The 19,615-nt window shown below is 31.6% G+C and overlaps 1 protein-coding gene across 3 annotated transcripts in view; it reads left to right on the forward strand.

Annotated features, from left to right (window-relative positions):
- The window catches only part of NOVA1 (NOVA alternative splicing regulator 1), a 141,955-nt gene that overhangs the window by 70,852 nt on the left and 51,488 nt on the right, over positions 1–19,615 (forward strand). Inside the window, exon 1 of one of the 3 annotated variants that reach the window (XM_079912937.1) lies at positions 311–1,017. The exons of the other annotated variants lie outside the window; for them this stretch is intronic. The gene's annotated coding sequence lies outside the window, so the exon portion shown is untranslated. Of the gene's footprint in view, positions 1–310; positions 1,018–19,615 lie in introns of those variants that run through there. 3 annotated transcript variants of the gene reach the window in all.

Raw genomic sequence — 19,615 nt, forward strand, 5'->3', positions numbered from 1 at the left:
CAGTGTTACTTAGAAACCTGTATAAACACTTAATGTCTTCTCAAAGGAGGAAATAAAAAAATTCTTCACATAATTTTAAGTGAGATAACTGTAAAACTAGACCAAAAATACCTATATTTATTTAAAAGCTCTAGAACTATTTGGAAAATTCTTAAAGAAATGGAAAATTATTTTAATTTGTTATATATATAATATTAGAAAATATATATATGTATATGCTTACTCACTTTATTAACAGATGAACCATATTAGGGTTTACTCTTATTTTCCTTTGTAATTAGCTACATTGTATCTGAAACTAACACTAATATTGGATGATGAAATTGTATGTTTAAGGTTTACCCTGAATTTAGAATACAGGGGAACAGAACTACAAGCATCTTGTCATTATTTTTCAGCAATACCTGCTGCCTTAAGAGGCCTAAAATGATTTATGGGCAAATCTACTTTTAAGACAGTATGCTTTTGCAAATGCATGATAGACCGTATATTTTATATTATTAAAGAAAATCAGAGATATAGCAGCTGCATGAAAAAGTCGCCAGTCACTCTCAAAATGTGGCTATACCAGATGCAGAGTCTGTACTAGAAGTTTGGACACCCTGGGGGCGCTTCAGTCCTTTGAGGTTCCTGAGGATGCCTAGGTCTAGTTCACAGATGAATCGAGTATTTTAAGATCCCATGGGGTGTACTAGGCCACTGCACCTGTGTAGTCCTAAAGAAAATTACTTAAAACATGCATGGAACAGGGACCTCTGCCCGTTGGGTAAAGTCATGAGCTGTGGTGCTTACTCTGGAAAAGTACCCGCCAAGTTTGTTACATTTTCAGTGACTCTGGGGCCTGGCAGTACAACAATTAAATGATTAAGTCCCAGTCTCTGTGGAAATTAACACTGCGACTGCAGATTGTACAAGACCCACACTCTGTTCATGATGTATGTGGATGCCCACAGGGAAGGACCCTTTGAGGACGAACATCAATAGAGTCAACAAGCTGATCAGACTTGCGCTGCCCAGGTAAGTCACCACAGCCACCTAGATACACCATTGTCCAGGGCATGGTATTCATTTACAATTTAGAACCAAAAAACAAAGCCTAGTGATTCCAGCACATGAAGCCAAGGAAACCTGGCATATATGTCCAGACTATATATATATATATATATATATATATATATATATGGGCGTCCTTCCCTCCTCTTGAGGGTACTGCTGAGCATTTATGCATTAGATACCTTTCTGGTGAGCCACCTAGGGCTGCGTCCAAACCATATGGTACGGGTAAGACAGACAATCAGGAAAAGGGTGAAGTGACTGCTGAAAAGACTGATCGTGCTGCAGAGACTGAATCACGTGGCTATGGAAAGAAACCAACAACCCAGGCTGTGGAAAAGAGAATACCTTAGACACCAGCAGGCCAGAAGTGTAGAGAGAAAATATTAATCTCTCTCAGCTCTTATGCACAGAGCATCTGGCCAGTGTAACCCAGACTACAGCCATCACTTTCAACTTGACTATTAACCACTGAAGAATTTTAGTCTGTGAATTTTCAGAAACTTCCCAGAAGCTTCTGACTTTAGGAGTGAGCAGGCAGCAGAGTAAGATTTACTTTCTGGATACTGTTATGATTCTCTTTAGCCTAATCGTATTATTGTTGGTACCCTGTGGTCTCCCTCTGCTACTTAAGGGAAGACAGATTCTTTTGCATGTTTTTCAGATTATAGCTGATTATTCTAGACTCTCTAAGCCGAGTGGTAATGAAAAATCACATTGCCCTGGACTCCCTGCTGGCCAAAGTGGGGTATGTGTGATTGCCAACACCTCTTGCTGCACTTGGGTTAATGACAGATTTAACTGGTTTGGCTTTGGTTGAAGAGCTTGGGTGAGGTCTGTCCTCCAAGTGCACCTGATTACCTTTCCGGGAGTCATACTTTATCTAAGCTACTATAAGGACAATTAAGTAAAATATCTGATGAAATGGTTGTGTTCTTGAGATTTGTTATCTGAATACATGAAAGATCAAGGGTTCAAGTTGTAGGGGAACAGCTCCAGCATAATGCCCCGGCAACTGTGAATGTACAGGCATACCCCATTTTGTTGTGCTTCGCAGATACTGCCTTTTTTTTTTTTTAAACTAATTGAAGGTTTGTAGCAACCTGTATTCCTGTATTGAGAAAGTCTGTTGGTGCTCTTTTGCCACCACCATTTGCTCACTTTGTGTCTCTGTGTCACATTTTGGTAACTCTCACAACATTTCAAACTTTTTCATTATTATTTTATTTGTTATGGTAATCTGTGATCAGTGGTCCTTGATGTTCCTATTGCAAAAACATAACTAGCTGAAGGCTCAGATGATGGTTACCATTTTTAGCAATAAAATATTGTTTAATTAAGGTATGTACATTGTTCTATTAGACATAATGCTGTTGCACACTTAATAGACTACAGTATAGTATAAACATAACTTTTACAGGCACTGGGAAACCAAAAAATTAGTGACTCACTTTATTGAGATATTTGCTTTATTGCAGTGGTCTGGAACCAAATCTGCAGTACCTCTGAGGTATGCTTGTTTACAAAGTTGGCAGTTTTGAAGCTAATTCTACTGCTAGGAAATTTAGAAGGCATGTCTCTTTTTCTTTACACATTTTTCAGCTTGTGACCTAAAATATTCATACTGAACTATCTCAAATGGGCATTGATTTTCAAATCCTGTTTGGGAAGTTAGTAGCTCTGACTACTTTCCTCAGAACTACTTTGGGACCAAACTTCGTTTAGTTTGTTTATTTTTTGCTATGTATAAAATTTACCAAATCTAATGTTAGACTTTAGAGTTCTAACATTAACTAACCAGAGAGCTCTAACATTAACTTTTGTCAGAGCCTGTTTGAAAATGTCATTACCGGAAATTGTAAGCTGTACATAATGGAATTATACAGTGTTTGAGCTGGAAGAGTCAATAAACTTGGAGAGCCTTTCAGTTTCTCAGATAAGAAAATTTGTGTCTTGCTCCTGGTTATGTATCTAATTATTTAAAGAGTAAGAGTTAAATTAAGATCATACAAGTCTTTCCATTAAATACAGTCAACTCTATTATTCATGGATTTTATATTTACAGATTTGCTCAGCCACTAAAATCTATTTGTAAGCCCAGTATCAGTACTCACAGGGCTTTCAGTATCATTCGAAGACTTGGGTGGAGTGGTGAAAAATTTGGGTCACTTGGCGCTCACATCCACAGCCTAGGTCAAACAAGGCTATGCTTTGCCTCTTGTTTCAGCTCTCATACTCTAAGCCAGTGTAATTTCACAGTTTAGTGCCATACTGCTCACATTTTTGTGCATTTTGTTGATTTTGTTGTTTGAAATGGTCCCCAAGCATAGTGCTGAAATGCTGTTTACATTGTCTAGTGGTCCTAAGTACCGGAAGGCTGTGATGTGCTTTACGGAGAAAACACATGTGATAGGTAATCTTTATTCGGGAATGACATACAGGGCCACTGACCATGAGTTCAATGCTAATGAATCAACAATATGTACTAAATAAGGTGTCCCTAAATAGAAACACAATGAAGCCAAGTTATATATTAGAGATTGATGAAAATGTTGTGACCAGAGGCTCAGAGGAACCTAAACCTGTATTTGCCCTAGGAGTTGTAGTTCAGTGTTCACTAATTCATTGTTTATAGTTACTGTGTAGACCATAACTGCATTATTCACAAGGAATCCAGGGAGAGAGGAATTGAATCATGCAAATCCGTTAGCATTGTTAGGAAAACAACTCAGAATACATAACAGGAAGACATATTTTATTGTAATTCATCATTTCAGGAGTTACTTATGATTCCTCATTCTCCTTCAATTTGACCTTGTTTTTCCTAATCCTTTTGCATATGTGATAACAGTCTAATTTTTTCTAAAACAAACTCGAATGGCATCACTTATCTAAGAACTGATACATCAAATCCAAAATTTTTTGTCTTAATTTCAAAGTCCTTTATAAATTGGCCCTGTTCTATTGATACCTATCCTTAATCTGTCCTATTTATTCTCTGATGCACATTATTTGCTGCTACCATGATCTTCTCACTGTTTCTCCTCACTTGCTCTGTAGGCACTCACATCTGCTTTTGCTCATGCTGTCTCCTAATATCCTCCAGCATCTAACTTGGAGTTTAGTTCACAAATTGTAATATGATTGCTTCGTTTGTGAACATAGCTGAGAAGTTTTTATCTGATCGCTTGTGTATTGACAATATATTTAACTTTAAAATTCTTCAACTTACAGTTATGTTGGATGAAATATAGTATATTCTAAATATATTTTTAAAATACTAATTTTACATGAAAAGACTTGAGTAAATCATTTAGGGCTAAAATAAAGCAATATCCTACAGGGGGGAAATGTTTTCTAGTATGTTAGTTTACCCATTACAAAATTTTGATTAAAATTATTCCAGTATGGAATGTACATTTTTATTTTCATAGACAACCCCATAGAACTTATAGAATGTTTGTTTTCAAACTTGAAAAAGGAATGTAATCTAATACTTAAAGATGAGAACTCTTAGCAATAGTTCTTTATTTCCAAATGAAAAGATGAGATTGAATCTTTTTATACCAATATGTTTATTCTAAACCAAGAAATACAGTGAAATTTCAAATAATTTGTTATATCATAAAAACTGTAAAAGAGGTGGCTATTAATAAGAGTGCTTTATAAAATAAGTTAATGTCTGCTATCTAATATATAAAAATAATGGCAATTCTTTTCTTTTAAAAGGCTTTTATCATAATTATTGTAGTTATTTATAAGTGTACTTATTTATAGAAAGTTTGGACAACATAGAAAACTATAGAAAGGAAAATAAAAATCTCCTGTAATCCTAACACAAATACTGGTAAAGTTTTAACTGTCTTCTTCTTCATAAGAAAGTTTATCTTCTTATTCCTTTCTCTATAAACAATTGTGATTCTCACAGGAATTTATCATTCCTGTGAAGTGTAAATTGATACAAAATGTTGGACGATCATCTGGGAGCATCTCATAAAGCTGAATATACCCTTCCCATATGGCCTAGCAATGCTATTCCTACAACATAAGAGCAGAATTGTGTACCGGTATTCACCAAAACACATATACAAGAATGTTCACAGCAGCACTATTAGCAATAGATCCAACTGAAAAGCACTCAAATACTTATCAACAGAAGAATGTAAAAATAACTCTGTGCTGTATTTACACAATGGGAATAAGAATGAGTTAACCACGAATACAACGACTGAATGTTACAAATGTAATATTGAGACAAAGAAACCAGGCATAAAAGAGTCAATGCTGTATGATTCCATTTATATATAGCTTAAAATAATCACATATAATAAGGAAATACTATTATCAGTGTTTCAGGAAATTTCTTGAGTAACATCACCTGACTTTAGCAACTTTTAGAATTAGACGACTTTTCCCTTATATAAATATAGGCTGGAGCAATCATATTGTGCAATTCTAGGTAACACATCATAATCTATGTAAACTAGAACTCTAAGCAGAGGCGCTGTGAACCAGCCATTTTCAAAAGTGATAAAGCTATCAACAACATAAGGAATAAAATAAGAACTTCTCTAGAGATTGTTTTCATAGCTTTAAGGTAACCAATATTGTCCATTTTTGTTTTTTATTGGCCATTTTTGAAGTACTATTTGGAAGTTTGTAGAGACATTAGAAAGATGAATAAGTAGATGGTAAGAAAAAGAAGAAAAGTTATTAGATGTAAGTAGAAAGATTAGAAACATGAAAATAGTAATGAAATAGCATATTAAGATAATTAGGGTAGAATGATATAAGAAGAAAATGAAAGAAATATACTTTTGGGGTGTGGGTTTGCTTTTGAAGATACAGGCAAATGTAATAGGGGATTGATAATTAAGGCAAATTAGGATAGTTTATCGTGTTCTTGCCCCAATTCATATTTATTTTTGAGTAATAGAATAGATTTTTTTTCAGCCAAAGCTCTTTGAAATACTTGATTTAAACTGGTAAAAATAAAATATATCAAGGCAGTTTTTACTTAGCAAGGGCATACTAGTATAAAACCTGTTTATATATTTCTGATAACCTTTGATTTTGGTTTGATGTTCTTTGAGAGAAAAAGTCAATGTCAACTGTCATAAGAACTACACACATTCCTTTACTCGTAATGAAAGAATGAATCTTAAATATTACCTATTTATAAATAATGTCACCTTTTTAAACATTTTAACTCCTCCTTAGTATATTAACAAGCTAATGATTATCTGTTGGAGAATCACGTTCCTTTATTTAACATAAACATTTTGTTGCAATTATATAAAATATTAATCTATGAGAATACACATTTGCCATAACTGTGAACATGTCAATCAGTTTTTCCTCATGGATATTATGCATGAAAAGGTGTTTAATAGTGTGTGTATGAAGGTTTTATTTATTTTTTTTTGATATTGTCAAGATGCAGGTAATGTGAGGGTCAGATATGCACATTGTTGCCTGTACTTATGACATATATTTTTAGCTCTAAGATTTTGGTATAATATAATTTGGCTAGGTGTTTATTGTTTAACTGTTCCTGATTCCATGAATTTTAAAATATAAAGCTATTTTGCTTAGATTTTTTAAAATAAATGATTGACAGTAATATTAGAGTAGTCTTTTAAACATTTTAATTCTGTATTGAATATTACATTAATAAATTGTTAGAATATTTTGGTTAAAAGCAATGCATTAATATTGTATTATCAGTATTTTTGCCAAATAAAATTTATAGAAAGGAATTGAAATTTTTAAACATTTTAAACAACATTATGTTGTTTTATTTCACAAATAGCTTTTGTGTTCATTCATTGTTCAGAAGCACTGACATTTTCTGGATTTATTGCCATTTACACTGTTTCCATGACGACAGGTTTTCTCATGCATGCTTCCAGATGATTTTTAAAAATCAGATTCCTACTTTAATATGTTAATAATTTTTAAAAAGTACTGCCAGTTGGTTAATCGTGCGTCCCTGCTTCATTTCAAAGAATTAAATTTAATGCCTGTTGTAGCATTTAAGACTTTTTAAAATACTACCTTATTTTTAGAAAATTACTTTGTGTAATTTTTCTAAGAAATTCCTTAAATAAGATCTTAAAATTGAATATCCTTCATTAGAGTTTACCAGGAGAAATTTGAACCTATTATGTTTTTAAAACCCAAATAAAATATCCTTCTTACTAAATTTTAAATCACTATCCTAAGGAGCATTATAGGAGCATTTTCTGTTCATTGTTAAAATATAGAAGACAAAGTAGACAAAGCATTATATAAAGTTCCCAAAATCCTTTATTGCTTTTAAGATGGAAAGTTTAGACTTACCTGTATTGTTTAGCATTCGTATATACTTTCCTAGATGTTGAAGCCAGTAGACATTATTGGCCAGTAGCCATTGCATTAAATATCAGTCATTTAAAAAGTATCTTTTATATACTTGAAAATTAAGTGCAGATAAAAGTAACTTAAAAGGAGAAAATATAAATCTTTTTGTATATAACATGAGATGATTATATTTTAAAATATACTTGTTCATCTTCTGTGTAGTATGTAAATTGAAAGTAGTGTATTTGATTCCTCTTCAAATAAAATCCACTTTTAAGAACTACATACACATATTTCTCTCTGTTAAATCATAACATGTCTAGAGAGAGTAAAACCACAATTTTAAGAACTTTGGTATTATGTAAATTCATTTGTTATTGTGCCATCCTTGTTGTGTTCATACTATAGCTCTTTATAATATTTAAGGCCTTTAGTATGGATATTAAGCAATTTGGTGAAGTTTGACTGTAATGCCTTTTATGCAATTGATATTGCATAATTTAAAACACTGGGACTTTAATAATTTAATTATTTCCTAATACATGCTATTCATTTCACTTTCAAAAATGTTATATTTTCTATGTAATATGCCCCCTGTATAAACATTCATAATCCTAATACGTTATATTTTACAGTATACTAATCACCTATATTTATTTTGTGTATCTCGATAGTAGTTATGGTGAAAAAGATATGGTGGCAAACAAAATTTGCATTGCTTTCTGCACCTTTTTCATGACTTCTGAGCAAAGATTAGTCATTTGCAATTGGAATAATCAATTATTGAATATAAAAATTAGCTTTATTTAGAACATCAGTACAAGTAATACTTTGGCTGCGGAGTCTTAGAACTTGTGCTGATGGCTATGGATTATCTCACGAATTGGATTATCTCATGAATTGTATGGAAAATATTTAATTTTAAGTCTTTTTATTTTAATTTTTCATTTATTAACAAAATTAGGTATATTTTAGTTTGTAGTTTTACATTTTCCATGCTGTTTCTGATATCCTAATTAAAAGTGCCATTTATCTTTTCACAATTCTCTAAGGCAAAGGTTCTTAATCCCTGGTCTGTGAAAAATTACATCTTTGTTTCCTTAATCTCTATCTGAAATTTAGGATTTCTCTCAATTATGAATATGGGCCACAAACACAATATCATTAGTGGATCTATGACATCACTACCATTAGAAATCACAGATATTTCAATATCACGTTATAGTATTGAAGATAACTAGAAATGAGTGTGATCTGTCTCAATAAAACTTTATTCACAAAAACAGGCAGTAAGGTAGATTTGGCCTACAGGTAGTAGCCTGCTGAACCCTGTTTTAGACTGTTTCCTCAGACTCACCTTCTCCTCTTGTATCCCATCTTTTACTTCTTGATCCTTTATAGTTAGAAGTACTCCTGTGAAAAAGTATGAAAAGCATTCCTAAATAATTCAAATAGGACTGACTTTGTTATTAGCTCATAAACTTGACCTTGAAAGCAGTTTCCAAAAAAAGTCTTAACTAAATGTTTTGTTTAATTCTGGGATAAGTAGCTTCCTAGTGAGACAGATTTGAAGCAAAGTATATATGCAGATTTAAGCTTTGGTGTATTCTTTTTAAAAGTGTCTTTACAGTATATCACAGTATTTCCCAGGATATAGTCTTTGCAACAGTTGTTGGAACAGAATGAGATCCTTCAGGAAAAGGTATTCTGTAGTTAAGCAAGTTTGAAAAATGCTGTATTTATTTATTTAATTTCCCCCAAGAATTCACAGTGTGCATTATTGAACTAAATGTTCAGAGAGCCAGTGAACAATTCTTTTTAATGATGTTTTCACCTATGTTTCCCATACTTAATAGCCTACTAAACTATGAAATCTTCCCTCAGAAGAGGCTTTCTCCCCCTCCTTCCCTCCTCCCTTTCTCTCCTCTTTTCCCTCTTCTCTCTCTTTAAAAACCTATCAGTATACTGTGGGAAACTCTTCTTTAAATGAATATCCCATCTATAAACTTGGGTTGACTATATTAATATCTGAGTACCTGAGGATGTAATCAGAATAGATGCATTGTGTGCTTTAGTTATTGACTGAATTTCATGTGACCAAGAAAGTATGCAAATCAATATGGCTTTTCCCCTAACTATAATTTCTACTATTACATCAAATAATCTTTAAAATACCTCATTTTTTGAGTAATAAGAATATTAATTTAGCATACTTTTCTGTACATCTGGGCAGCTTAGCTACACATATTGCACAAAATTCTAGGTATGAACCATTTTGTTAGATAAAAATAAATTCTAATAAGAAATTTTCTTTACTCATTGATTTATTCAACAGTATTTATCAAGCATCTCAAATATACCAGGTACTGTACTAGATGTTAGTTTCATGGAGCTTTGATCTTATGGATGACATTATCAAGTTAATTTAATGTACATTTGCAACATAGTATGGTATTTTCTTTTAGACTTTTTATTCTGAAAATGGTATTTTCATGTATAATCTGTTTATTGAATCTTTGAACCAATGGTAACCAGTCTGATTTGTCCTATTTATAATTATATATTAATGTGAAATGCTATTTGAAAGTTATGTTCATTTTAAAAATGTAACTGTGTCAAAACTGTTTACAATCTTATTAATTAAATGTAAAATACAGCCCATTTATATGAGGATTTTTTTCAATAAATAAGTGCTACAGTACTACACAATCTGCAGTTGGTTGAATCCATGGATGTGAAACCGCAGATATGGAGGACTGACTGTCAAGTTATACTCGGATTTTCGACTATGTGGAGGGTCAGTGCCTCTAACCCCCACATTGTTCAAGATCAACTGTAAAACTATAATAACTCTGACAAGTAGTCTTTTATATTTGAGTGAGCAGCAAGAAACAAGATTTTTAATGAAGTGCATGTAAAACCTTTAGGTCCACAAGTTTATTTTGCCATTAGTTTGTTGTCCATGTTCAGATAAAGCAGTGGAACACTTCTTCATGCTGACTCTTTGATTTAGATTTTTTCACTTTATTCTTAATCTGTACTTTTAATTACTACCCACCTTCCCCAATGTTTTTTATTTGCTTTCTGCCAAGTACATGGGAACTTTATAAGAGAAAATGTGTCTTTGGTCTCTAATTTTTAACCTACCTTCTATCAGTTATCTCATTTTAATCTTCTCTTTTGTTTACATATATCATTTCGCAATATTAACTGAGATCATTCAGAAGATTTTTTTGTATCCAGAAAATAATGTCTGGAAACAGCGGGTAAACTTATTATCTTTTATTGTTTAATTCTTCATCTTATTCTAAAAACAGCAACCAAGACTACTGAGGGAATTTAAGTAGATCTTAAGTGGATTATGAGCTATCTGAGGGCAGAGGCCATTATGTACTTAGCTTATATTTCTTTCATGTGGTCCAGAATAGGAAGTTAATAAAATAATATTCAATGAATCAAACGTAAAGCTAAAACAGTAAATCTTCTTTCTGTATTTTCCCTCTTTCAGTGAATATTCTTGGAGCTCCCTGTTCTAACCACTTTACCTCTTTCCCTGTTGTCTTCTGAGCCTTCTGTTTGTTCATGTTTCCTAAAGATTTAGCTTTGATCCTATCCTCTTCTGTCTATATTGTATGCTTTTACTAAAGGCCTATTTGCAGTACTAAAACCACCAGTACTAAAACTATATGTCTTTAATCTTCACATCTAGAGAATGTATCAGATTCACAGTAGACCCAACTAAACTTAATTTGTCTAAGTTCTTCCTCCTTTCTTGTGCCTTATTCTATCAATTGCATTACCATCATCCTGATCATGAAGATTTAGAACTTTGAGGTTAATTTTTAGTTTCTTTTCCATTGCTTATAATATCCAATCAATTGTTAACTTTTGACAGTTTTACCTCTAAAATATATTTTGCATCTGTTCAATCCCACTAGAACTATAATTTTCATTGACTCTTACCTGAATTGTTGAATACTTTCTTAATCTCCCTATAAGTGGTCTCACTCCTCTTAATGTGTCTTATGCCAGTTTAACAGTTATTGCCCCATTCTCCTGCTCATATTTGTTTTTGCATTGTCTACCATGAAATTCAGAATCTTTAATGTAGTGTTTGAGGCTCTCTGCCTATTATATTCTTAAGATACATCAATGAGTATTCAAAACTTACTCATCTTTTAAGATCCTGCCTAATGCAGTGCCATATTCTGCATGAATCCTTTCTTGAGATATCTTATACTTTATCATCTTCTTTCAAGGTAAAGAAACAGTACTGTGTTTACTTCATCATATCACCAAGGATGATGCCTTACACATACTAAGTATTCAGTAAATATTTTTGAACATCTGAAAGAGAAAAAGTTTCTCCATGGCATTGTTATAACTATTTGATGTATTTTCCTTAAATAAAATTTACAAAACAACATTTAAATGAGGTCATCATTGTTCTTTGCCACACATTCAATTTAATACTGAGTCTGTCCACTTTAAATAATACTAAGTCCCAGTCTGTCCTATTCTAGATTGGCTTATACTTTGCTAATCTAGACAACTTTTGTATCTTTAAACATGTATACTCCTATAACTTTTGCTCTTTCATTTTAAAATTTAAGATTAAATTTTTAAAACTTAAAGAAGATTTAAAAAAATCATCTAAGTCATTCCATTTATTTGTGTGTTAAATTCTTTCCTTACGATTCTTTTCTATTTTGTATATAATATACAAATGATTTTTAGTGACTGAATACTAATCTTTTGCTGCGTTATAATTTTATCATCTCTATGACATTTCTTTACATCACATTGAATGTACTTAACTGTCCTTAAGTGTGCATAATATATAGTATTTATAGTGTGAAATATGCTTAAGTGTATATAGTAAACAGGTAAGGTAGGAATAAGGGCTTTTTATGTGTGTGTTTATAAATTGTGTGTGTGCGTTATAAAAATTTTTGTTGATTGAATCTTGGTGGTCATCAAACCCAGTAGGAATTGTTCTTTTCTTAGATCACATCATCAGTTAGAGCCTTCCTAACTACAAATCTTTTCACATTGTTGTAAGTATTTATGGAAATTGATGAATTTAACCCAAGTTGCTTCTTTTGTTTCTTAATAAGTTCACTGGAATCAAGAACATATTCACTCTCTGACTTTCAAGAAAGAAAAGATTATTTAAAATACTTAGAATTATCTACTAAGTCCTTAAGAACATTTCACTTGATGCTCAATTAAAAAAAGTTAAAATATTACTTTTAGAAAAAAGTTAATAAAAGAATGTGATATTCATCTTTGTGAGAGAAACCAAACAATGACCTGTCTCTTGCAGTCAGTGCCATATTAGTTATTAATTATAATTATTAAATTAATGTGAACAACAGCTATTACTGTATTTACCCAAAAGCATATGAATTTCCAAATATAATACAGAGTTCCACATGAGTAACAGAAAGTGTTAGTGATCACTTGCATTGCTAGAAGATTTTTCTTTTCCTCCTCTATTTGATGAACCCTGGTTATGCTGAAAACTTGGTCTTGTTTAGGACCAAATTTTATTCCTTTCAGTAGCCTAATTTCTTCTTCAAAGGAATGGATTTTCATCACAACTGTTTTGTGTGGAATTTTTAAGGTATAAATTGGTAATTTTAAAGTAGTACACATTTATGTTTTGGTTTTGTATCAGGATCTTCTAGTGTAGAGGTTATTAGCATGATGAACATGTCACTATAGTATAGTGGGAACAACAGCAGAAAACATACTCTTGCTGAATCTGCTGCATGATTATTTAGAATACTAGTTTGATCTGACAAAACAAAGAACATAGTGATTTTAGTATGAAATGAACTAAGGCTGTTTTAAAATGTTTTCAAAGGATAGGATTCACGACATTAAATAAAAATATTAAAACATATTAATCAAACATTTTTTAAAATATCTGTTCTTTTACTTTTTTCTTTCAAAATTTATTTTGGACAACTTTGTAAAAAGCAGTCTTTACGATTTTGAATCAAGGGGGGTTGGCTTTCTGTAGCCATAACACTGTAAAATTTTGCAGCCTAACATGAATAAAAGGCTGTGTAGTAGGAAACATGCTTCAGTTATCAGTTCAAATCTGTTAACTACTGTGACAGGATTTGCAGATATCATCAGGCATGCCATTAGAGCCTAGTTTTGACATTAATCTATTTTTTCTAAGTTAATAATATGTGTGTGTTCCACTGAGGTATTTTTTTTTTTTTGCTATCATCCTAATTAAGTCAATGTGCCCTTTATCTGAGTTTTAATTAAGTAGATACCTTAAAGTTTGGAAATTGTGCTGAGTATTTATTTATTATAACATAAAACAAATGTAACTTATGATAAATCAATACTTAAGGAATTTCACATCTCTCACACTATTCACTAGCACATAGCATCCAGAATGCTCTTCAGTTAAGAAATTGTAAACTGCTGGTTTGGAAATTCATCACAACATTAACTTGGAACTCTAAGGCATCTCACATCACTAATATATACAAATGAGCTCTTTGCAACATGTCAAGTAATCTTTTTATATGAATAATTGAGCTTGTTTGGATCAGTACAAAAGTGAAATTCAGGAAATTTCAGATAACTGTTGAGTGATTAATAAAATTTTCCAGACTTTAATTTTATTTGGTATCAAATATCTGATACCAAATATGATGTGTTGACAGCCCTTAAAGGATAGTTGTTTATGTGTCTGTCTGCAGAGGCCATTCAGGTTCAAGGTCAGCACTGGTCAAGATTTTCTTTATCATTGAGGACTAGAGGACTCATGAAAGATAAAGAGAACTGTGATTTAAATCCAGCAATGTGGCCTTACTTTGGCTAAGCATGAAAAGTTCTTGGATTTCTTAAAGCAAATTTTTCCCCCAAGTCTATCTTGTGATGTTGAATTTGCTTCCTTTTATGAACCCCAGATAAAACTATTCTTCTAAAAATCTACTGAAGTAATTGTTATGCTCTGAAAGATTATCTAGCCGAACTCAAAGTCTATATAACCTGGAAAAATGTTAGGCCTAAAGAAGGAGTAATTTATGCAGGTACTGGTAACATAACTTTGGCCTGAGAATGAGATTTCTAAGAATGAGATTTGTTTTCTAAGAAATGATAAATAACTTGGCACTTATTAGGAGGCTGTAATTACTGTATTGTAAATATTCTATCTACTCGAACATATTTTTTCTGATAATACAATTAGTTATAATATTTACTTGTATTCTTTGATTACTCAGGGTGGTAAGTTTTAGATTGGCATGTGTTTTTATGTACAACTGACTTTTAAAATTTGTTTTAATTTCTCTGAGTGACTAATTTTTGATTTTAAAATATTTTAATACAAATGAAATGAGATTTTTTTAAAAAACTCTTTAAACTTGAGTGTTTTTCTAAATGAATTATAAAATGGAACAAAATATTTGAAACACTATGTTTTAATTATTTACAATGGTGTCATTTTATTTTAATATGTATTGTGAATATCAAGAACACACGAATATTATAAGAACATTTAAATATGCAGTTGAGCAAAAATAAAAAAAATAAGACTAAATCATACTGTTCAGAGATAATTACTTTTAAAATTTGGTATATAGCATATTATAGTTTGAATAGTTTTCCTTAATTCACTTCTACTAAGCACAATGTCATTTTATTAACAAAACATATAAAATACACATATGCATGAAAAAAGTAGGAAATAATATGCTGTATACCATATCTTAAAAGTAATTATCTCTGAACAGTATGATTTAGTCTAATTTTTTATTTTTGCTCAACTGCATATTCACTTTGTTATACAGCAGCAACTAACACAACAATGTAAAGCAATTATACTCCAATAAAGATGTTAAAAAAAAAAGAAAACCATTCAGTTTACTGTTCATGTCATTCATAAATTATGTATAGTTTAAACGCTGTTCAGCTGTTGTTATTTTTCCTCAAATGTATAATGATATCTTGGTTCTGTACTTATCTTTATATATGCGCTTACCTGTTAGCCTAAGTAGGATTTTCTACAGGCCTTTCTTCAGTATGTCTGTAGTTACCTGTTTTCCTGAGTGTGTCTAATCAAGCACTCCCTGACTCTCAAGACAAAGTTTCTGTAGTCAGTGCTACCACCTGGGATGAAAGCCCATTTTTTTCCCTTAGCATAAGTGGAGGAAGGGAGGATGCAGGGGATTAATTCCCTTTTCTCTTCCTGCACATGTGTCAAAGAGCTGCTCAATCTACCACTCTAGCAACCCACCCTTACTACTGTCTACTGCTTAAGAGTTTGAACTAGTCTCTGTTTTCTGTGAGTTTGGGGCTGTTTTAATTTTTCCATTCCATTCATGGCCATTTGTTCATTCAACAGTTATTTATTGAATAAATACTGTGCATAGGGCACACTTCCAAGCACACTTCCAAGCACTGGAAATACAGCAGTAAAAAGTCATACAAGATCACTGCCCTTAAGGAAGAGAAAGAATTGAACAAATAATGAATAGCATAAGTAAGATTTTACAAAAACGTAATGTAGTGCTAGTGTACAAGGGGTGCACATGATGGAGAGAACCTGCCTTAGTAAGAATGACCGTCTTCCTTATTCAGGAATGTTTTGTAAACTCTGGTTCAATAAGATAGCTTTCTAAGATTTTAAGACAGGGACAGATGTTGAAGTGTCTCTCCTATCTTGAGCTACATCTACCTTTGTTAAATATGAAAACATCACTGAAAAAATTGAAAGTATGTTTCTTGTTAACGCAGGTTTCCATGTGTGTATAAAAATGTAAAGCAGTTCCACTACCATTGAAATAGATACGTATTTAATGGAAGTAAAATATGTTGAATGTTTTTGTGATGTCCATGTATAAGGTGCATGCTGTAGCTATAGGCTGTGCTGTGGATCGTGAAGTAGGTAATTGACATTCACCTGACATAAGAAAAGTTAGTTGAACATTAGAAAAGTCAACTAAAATTCTACAAGTGAGTAATGCATGGTATAGTACTGTTTTTAAGTAATGAATAACTTACACTTTTATCCAGATTTTAAATGGTTATTATGCCTTCCAGAAAGTTCTGGTTCAGAAAATCTCACGTTATATAATTCTTTAATTTGAATATAAAGAGATATGTACCCTCAATGTACATTGAACAACTATTGAAAACATGTTATTAAAGAGGTACCAGATATGCTCAGGGGACTCCATGTTTTGGTTTGTGCCTACTATTCTCTTATCTGATTTTTTCTTCATTTAATTCATCATGAACCTCTTACCATGCCAGTAAATAAAGGTTTTCATCATAAACTTATTTATGGTTTCTTAAGATGAATCACAGTTTATTTAACCAACTTCCTCTTGCTGAACCTTAAGTTTGATTTAAGTTTTTTACCATTAGAAAAAAATGCTTTGATGAACGACTCATTATTTGTATCTGTATGCTTTTCAAATTGTTTCATGTGAATTTTAAATGTTCTTTTTAATGAGATTACTGGGTCATAGTACTTCTGATACTTTTTGCTAAATGGCCCTCCAGAAAGAATGTGCCAACCTGTAATTAGAGCGAGATTATTCTACAGTATCGATTTCTACGTATTCATACCAAATCTTTGTAGTTATTTGCCAATCAGAGCATTATAGTGGTAGGTGATTGTTGTTTGATTTGCTTTTTTGAGTACAGTGGACTGGAATAATTTTGCATTTGATTATTAAGTCATTCTTTCCTCACTCCTTCCCTTCCTTTGGCTTTTCTTTCTTTCTTTGGTATGATCATGACACAAGGATATGTAGTGTGCATGTGAGGTTGGGTGTGCAAATGAGTGAGTGAAATGGCCATTTATATACCTAGCTCATTTTTTTCCTGGTTGATGTTTATCTTTTTCATAAGGGTTTTTAAGAACCCTTATTCATATGGAATAAGTACTAGCTATCAATCTAGCAATTTACAGTCTTTCAGATTCTCCCAGTTTGATCTTAGCCTTCTAACTTTGTTTTGTATCTACAGAATTAATAAGTATGTATGAGTTAAACTCTGTTTTGAAGCACCTGTATGGAAATAGGGACTTTTATACATTGTTGATGAGAAACTAAGGGAGACTAAGCAGACATGACAAAAAATATGACTTAAATCCTTGATTGATCCTCAATTAGGGGAAAAACAGCTGGAAAGAACATTGTTTAGCATAGCACTTTATATAGAACTAGATGATTTGTCTTGTGATTCTAAAATGTCATCATAAGAACTATAACCCAAAACTTGAAGACAGTGTTATCATTGTACATATCATATTTCAAGTAAGGTGAGATGATGAGGTTTTTTAAAGTTTACTAGGAAAAATACAGTTGTCAGAACTATTTAATTTATGAAATGTAATTGTTTATATTTGAACTTTGTGGCATCATAAATTTTTGAAGGAGCCAACCCTTAACCCTTAAGATCCTTAACCCTTCAGTTTCTGCAGTGTAGTTAACTGTACATAGTGGGTTTTTTAAATTTCTGGAAACATTATATTATCTTTAAAGTCAGTTATATGTGTAACCTGTAATAAAATTTATATTTTCATGTAAGACATATTCTAAATAACCTGTCTTCTCTGGAAAATATGTTCTTAGCAAGTAAAAAAAATCTAATACTATGAAATTCTGACTGCTATGTTCTTAGAAACAATGAAAAACAGTAGAAAATGTTTTTTTTTTTTTTTTTTTTTTTTTTTTTTTTTACTTTACTATGGCTTTAATAGCTGGGATGATTACTTGCAAATGAACAGCTGCATCTTTAATACCACAGGCTTAAATTAAGGTCCCAAAGTCCCATAGGTTTTACATTCCATGACATGTTAGCAAGAAACTTACAAATATAGAAAGGCTCATGTTCTAAGATGGAACACAATCCATATAATAGCCATGACTAGTAAAGCAAATAAAATTCAGTCCAACATCAGCCTCTGTAAAAGAACTACAAAATGATGAAAGAGGAAAAAGGTAGAAGGAACTAGTAGGTTTCTGTTAAAGTTGAACAACAGTAAAAACAAACCATTTTCATCATGTTAGCAGTATTGAAGAAATTGATTTAGTTGAGCTGCTAATGTAATTATTTTGAATTTGTCATTTTTTTAATCTGAAATATTTTCATGTATTTTTCAGCCCTTGCTGAAACTATTTCTCTTATAATACTTAATATATAAACATATAAGCCATGTGAGTTTTTCCCTTTATTTTCATTTTCATAAATCAGAAATATGAGAAAAGAATGATTGAATACTTTGAATTCATAATAAATAAGCACTTCAGTAAAGATTTGGTTATTTTAATAGCTGAAGAGTCTTAGAACAGCTTAATGAATATTTTCTTCTGATCAAATAATTATTAAACTTTAAAATCTGTCGTATCAAATATAATTTCAGTTTTGCAGGAAGTTTGCTGAAGCTGAGAATGAAGAACTCTCAATACAAAAAGGATAGTCCCTTGATTCTTTACCAATACTACCTGTATCTTTTTCTTAATAAAATAATAATTAAAAATTAACTTCCTAACTTCCTACCTGTATTAATAAGAAACATAACCTGGCCATTCTTTCCCTATACTAAAAAATTATGTCTAAATTCAAATCAAATCTTCCAATTTTGATGTCATACTTCCAATGAATTTTTCTTTAAAAAGACAATCATAATGGTTGATATATATCAACCTTTAATGTTGTGTGTTGTACACATAGAATGTATTTGCATATGGGATTTGTGTATCCATTCATATGCAATTAAATGCACATCTAGCCCCTCATCCCTAGCACTTATACAACTGTATGTCATTATATGGCCTCTTTATATTCTCTGGCCACAAATATACTAGCAAAATGAGAATGATACTATTTTAACTATCTCAAGACAATGGTAATGGAGATTATTTCCAACCTTAAGGTGTTATTATGTCTTTCTTTTTTAACATCTTGGCTTTATGTTCTGCAAATAATAGTGAATTGCTACCTTTTTAAAACTGTAAGGTAAGTAATTTAAATAGGAATTTGATTTGTGACATTTTAGTTTTGGAGAGATTATTTTGTAAAAAACTGGGCAGGATGCTAATAGGTTTTACATTCAAAAAGGTGTCATGAATAATTAAATTTATTCATAAAAATGTTAAATGGTATTTCTTTATTGTAGGACTTTATATTTTTCATATGCAGATATACATTGTGAATCATTCGGAGAGGAGGATACTAT

Source organism: Stenella coeruleoalba, assembly GCF_951394435.1.
Source record: "Stenella coeruleoalba genome assembly, chromosome: 2".
NCBI lineage: Eukaryota > Metazoa > Chordata > Mammalia > Artiodactyla > Delphinidae > Stenella > Stenella coeruleoalba.